Source organism: Coregonus lavaretus (genome assembly GCF_964263955.1).
Source record: "Coregonus lavaretus genome assembly, chromosome: 12".
NCBI lineage: Eukaryota > Metazoa > Chordata > Actinopteri > Salmoniformes > Salmonidae > Coregonus > Coregonus lavaretus.
This window is the reverse complement of record NC_139999.1, coordinates 10,955,071-10,961,070: the sequence shown is the minus strand read 5'-3', so window position 1 is coordinate 10,961,070 and position 6,000 is coordinate 10,955,071.

The following is a 6,000-nucleotide window of genomic DNA, read 5'->3' as shown; positions in this document are numbered from 1 at the left end:
CACCTTGTAGAGTTCATGCCCCGACGACATGTACATCCTCCTTCTCTTCTGCAAACTCCTCCTCCTCTACAAATTCCTCTGCAACTTCCTCTACCTCCTCCTCCTCCTGTTCTGCAACCTCCTCCTCCACCTCCTCCGCCACCTCTTCTTCCTCTACCACCTCCTCCTCCTTCTCCTCTGCAACATACTCCTCCTCTACCTCCTCCTCCTTCTCCTCTGTAACCTCCTCCTCCACCTCCTCCGCCACCTCTTCTTCCTCTACCACCTCCTCCTCCTTCTCCTCTGCAAAATACTCCTCCTCTACCTCCTCCTCCTCCTCCTGTTCTGCAACCTCCTCCTCCACCTCCTCCGCCACCTCTTCTTCCTCTACCACCTCCTCCTCCTTCTCCTCTGCAACATACTCCTCCTCTACCTCCTCCTCCTTCTCCTCTGCAACATCCTCCTCCTCTACCTCCTCCTCCTCCTCCTCTGCAACCTCCTCCTCCTCCTCCTCCTCCTCCTCCTTCTCCTCTGCAACCTCCTCATCCTCCACCTCCTCTGTTGCAAAGCAAGCGCACATTGTGAGCACAGCAGAGCATTCTCCAGCCAAGACAGTAGGACCATAACTAACGTGCTAACAGAAGAGCAAAGTAGTACTTCTACTAATTCTATACAGCATTCTATTATTCTGTTTGAATCAATGGATCAAAGCAATTCTTTCTGCCAGTTTGTCAACCCTTTTCTCTCACAGCTTGATTGAGTGTAACAGCATAGCTGAAATGTATCTTCTCGTTGGATTGGTGTCCTCAGTGTGAGCAGCACTCCAGTGAGAGTGATACAGCTCTCTACAGCTCTCTCATTGTTGTAGTCAGTGCATTTCATGGCTGAATATCAAAGGTCACCATTGATTCCCCAGTCAGAGTGTCAGTGACAGTGCAGCGGTCGGCAACACTAACTCTGTGGCTCTGCTTAGAGGGAAACATGAACCACATCAACAAACCAAGAGTGGCATTGTGCATCTTTTCCCTAGGGTCCCCTATTCTGGACTGATAGCACTCTAACACCAGTTCTAAAGTCTCTAGCTCGATATGGGGTTGAGACAAAAACAGGTGCTGGTTGAAGTCAGGCCTAGCTGGGCCGCGCCGTAGCCCAACAGGATGGCCACAAGATGGGAAAGAAACAGAGATAGGACCCAGGCACCAGCACACTTTTCAAGTAAAAGACAGAAAGAATCCCCCAGGGAACATCCTTAAGGAGGCAGGCAGAGACAGAGAGGCAGAGGAGGGGAGTGGGGTGGGGGCAGTCAATCCGGTCCCACACATGTCCCGGATTGTATGGGACAGTCACTGCATTTTTTGCTCTTTGTCCCACATCTCGCAAACCATGTCCTGCATTTTATCAACAAATTAAAACACCAGAAATATATGAAAAAAACATTGATTTGTCCCATATTTCAGTCAGACTTCCTATTATTTTGATGAGAATTGACATTCCAACCAGGCTCTTTTGCAGTCACGTTGTGCTTATGACTATATATATATATATATATATATATATACATATATATATATATATATATATATACAAAAGTAAGGAAATAGCTGTATTAGACTGAAAGATATAAGCTTATTTTGTCAAATTTGAGGCTCTCCATGCTCATTATTTGCAACATTCAATATATTTGCTGCTACTTCTTCACTCATTTAGCATTTTTACATTTTAGTCATTTAGCAGACGCTCTTATCCAGAGCGACTTACAGTTAGTAAGTGCATACATCATTTATTTGTATTTTTCATACCCCCCGTGGGAAACGAACCCACAACCCTGGCGTTGCAAACGCCATGCTCTACCAACTGAGCTACATCCCTGCCGGCCATTCCCTCCCCTGCCCTGGACGACGCTTGGCCAATTGTGCGGCGCCCAATGGGTCTCCCGGTCGCGGCCGGCTACGACAGAACCTGGATTCGAACCAGGATCTCTAGTGGCACAGCTAGCACTGCAATGCAGTGCCTTAGACAACTGCGCCACTCAATCCCATTTTAAAAGTGTTTCACATTCCCTGTGACCAACCAGAAATGTTTAGTTGGCCAAATATTCCCAGATTTGCATAAGACACAATGGTCCCTCGTTTCGTTTGTGTGAGGCAAAATAGTAGTAGTCTATGTTAAATTACTCGGTTCAGAGAAAGGGAGATTTGTGTGTTTTATTCATGTAGGCTACACTGTCCCATGAATGTCCCCACAAAATCATCCCATTGTCCCGCATTTGGGTATTTCAAATGTGGCCACCCTAGTGTAGGGTGGTCCACCTGGCCTGAGGACCAAGGACAAAAGTTGTCTGTATGGCGCAGAAGCTAATACCACAAGCTTGGATGGCGGTAGCTATAGTCCCAGGCCTAAAATATGCACTCTAGTGGAGATGCCAGGGGCATAGTGGATTCAGCCTCTCTGGGGACTCTAGCTGTTTAAAATGAACCTGAGGTGTGTAAAAATTGTAACGAAGTGGCAGACCTAATAATTGCTTCAAAGTTTTAATTCAGACAATTCAGTAATGTCATTATACTGTAAATGCATTATAATAGTATTACATTATTGGGCTTTTATAGTAAATAGCCTACTAAATTCACTGGTTCTGTAAGATATTGTTTGTAATACATATCTACAATATCCTCCTCTCCTTCTGACCACATGCACAGAGAAGGAACATCATTAGGTACGTTACCAACCACATGTGAACATGTGAAAGCAATACATGAACACAACAGCAGCATGGACAACTAAGTAAATGAGCAATAATGCATATTATAAATCGGTATACAGTATACTTTACAATATGCAGTACATTATTGTAAAGTATACTGTATACTGATTTATAATATGCATATACATTGAGTATACCAAACATTAGAAACACCTTCCTAATATTGGGTGGTGGACCATTCTTGACACACACAGGAAACTGTTGAGTGTGAAAAACCCAGTAGCGTTGCAGTTCTTGGACTAAGACCTGTGCGCCTGGCATCTACTACTATACCCCGTTGAAAGGCACTTAAATATTTTCTTTCCCATTCACCCTCTGAATGGCACACATACACAATCCATGTCTCAATTGTCTCAAGGCTTAAACATCCTTTAATCTGTCTCCTACCCTTCATCTACATTGATTTAAATGGATTTAACAAGTGACATCAATAAGGGATCATCGTTTTCACCTGGTCAGAAAGAGCAAGTGTTCTTAATGTTTTGAGTAGTCAGTGTATACTGTATTTAGACATTCACATCAGCAATTAGTTATGCCTCGATTATTCTTAAGCTTTCCGTATAAATTGTAAACTGTACATTGGCAATTTTGTCAATAAAGTTCTAACCAGTTCTCCCTATCCCCCTGATGACAGGTGGACATACCTGTACCTGTGTCACAGGTGTAGAGAGGAGTAGGCAGGAGGCAGTCGCAGGTTTAGAACTACAAACATTTCCATTAATTATAACCCACATAATAATTTACATTTCCTGTTGATGCAGGACTAGTTATCCTGCAACAGGGTGGTCTGCACATTTCTTTCCTAATCTGACAGTTGATTTTGTCTTACTGTTGTTCCTAATCGGAAAATATTCTATACAATAATTGTTGCCAAGACACATACAGCACCCGATGTCACAGGAAGGCCAAAAAGATCATCAAGGACATCAACCACCCGAGCCACTGCCTGTTCACCCCGCTATCATCCAGAAGGCGAGGTCAGTACAGGTGCGTCAAAGCTTGCACTACTAATTTCATATGTATATACTGCATTCTATTCTATAATATTCTACTGTATCTTAGTCCATGCCAGTCTGTCATTGCTTGTCCATATATGTATTCTTAAATCCCATTCCTTACTAGTTCTGTGTGTATTGGGTATATGTTGTGAAATTGTTAGATATTACTTGTTAGATATAACTGCACTGTCGGAGCTAGAAGCACAAGCATTTCGCTACACCCGCTGTAACATCTGCTAAACACGTGTATGTGACAAATACAATTTGATTGATTGATTGGGTATGGGCCTGTTTCTGTTCTTCACACTCTTGAACTGCTGCATCCTTGTCACGTACGTTCAATGACGGGTCAGACCAAGGCGCAGCGTGATATACGTACATGTTTATTAACTTATAAACACAACGACAAAACAACAACCGAAACTAAACGTGAAGTCCAAGGTAGAACACACAGCATACCTTACACGGAACAAGATCCCACAACTCAATAGTGCCAATCGGCTGCCTAAGTATGATCCCCAATCAGAGACAATGAGCGACAGCTGCCTCTGATTGGGAACCACACCGGCCAACATAGATCTATACATACTAGAATACATTTACATTACATTTTACATTTTAGTCATTTAGCAGACGCTCTTATCCAGAGCGACTTAATACAACATAGAATATATACAACAAGGAATATATACACCCTGACTCAACATATAAGAGTCCCCTAAGTCAGGGCGTGACAGTACCCCACCCAAAGGTGCGGACTCCGACCGCACAACCTTCACATACCAGGGTAGGGGCCAGGTGGGCATTCCGCCTCGGATGCGGATCCGGCTCCGGGCGTGACGACCACACCCTCTCCGCCTCCCTGTTGCGCCCCTGGTCTGGTCTGGACCTCGGCGCGCTGCTTCCCCTCTCCTTCCTCCCACGATACGCCAGGCCCTGTCTGGACCCTGGTGTGGGAGACCCCGAACCTGGAGAGGGGCTGACGTCATGGTCTGGAGCCGCTGACCGGAGCTGGACTGGGCACCGGTGGAGCGGACTGCTCTGGCTCCGGAGTGGAGCCGCTGACCGGAGCTGGATCAGGCACCGGTGGAGCGGACTGCTCTGGCTCCAGAGTGGAGCCGCTGACCGGAGCAGGATTAGGCACCGGTGGAGCGGACTGCTCTGGTTCCAGAGTGGAACAGCTGACCGGAACTGGATCAGGCACTGGTGGAGTGGACTGCTCTGGCTCCGGAGTGGAGCAGCTGACCGGTGCCGGACCAGGCACCGGTGGCACGGGCCGTGCCGGACTGGACAAACGCACCACTGGTCTGGTGCGAGGAGCAGGCACGGGCCGGAACGGACTAGGAACGCGCACCACTGGCTTGGTGCGAGGGGCAGGAACGGGCCGGGCCGGACTGGTGACGCGCACCACTGGCTTGGTGCGAGGAGCAGGAACAGGCTGGGCCGGACTGGCGACGCGCACCACTGGCTTGGTGCGAGGAGCAGGAACAGGCCGGGCCGGACTGGCGACGCACACCACTGGCTTGGTGCGAGGAGCAGGAACAGGAACAGGCCGGGCCGGACTGGCGACGCGCACCACTGGCTTGGTGCGAGGAGCAGGAACAGGCCGGGCCGGACTGGCGACGCGCACCACTGGCTTGGTGCGAGGAGCAGGAACAGGCCGGGCCAGACTGGCGACGCGCACCACTGCCTTAGTGCGAGGAGCAGAAACAGGCCGGGCCAGACTGGCGACGCGCACCACTGGCTTGGTGCGAGTAGCAGGCACAGGCCGGGCCGGACTGTGGAGGCGGACTGGAGGTCTGGAGCGGAGAGCTGGCACCACCCGTCCTGGCTGAATGCCTACTTCCGCAAAGTATGTGTGAGGCATCAGCACAGGACGCACTGGGCAGTGCACGCGCACTGGCGATACAGTTCGTAGAACTGGCGCAGGATATGCGGGACCGAGGAGGCGTACTGGAGACCAGGAGCGTTGAGCCGGCACACCCCGTCCTGGCTGGATGCCCATCTTCGCACGGCACGTGCGTGGTGCAAGCACAGGACGTACAGGACTGTGCCGGCGCACTGGCGACACAGTACGTAGCTCCGCATAACACGGAGCCTGCCCAGTCATACGCTTCCTCGCGTGAGTACGGGGAGTTGGCTCGGCTCTGACACTAGGCTCCGCCAACCACCCTGTGTGCCCCCCCAAAATGTTTTATTGGGGCTGCTTCTCGGCCTTCCTCCTCGACCGGCCTCCTCCGTGTTGCCGTTGCACCTCTCCTG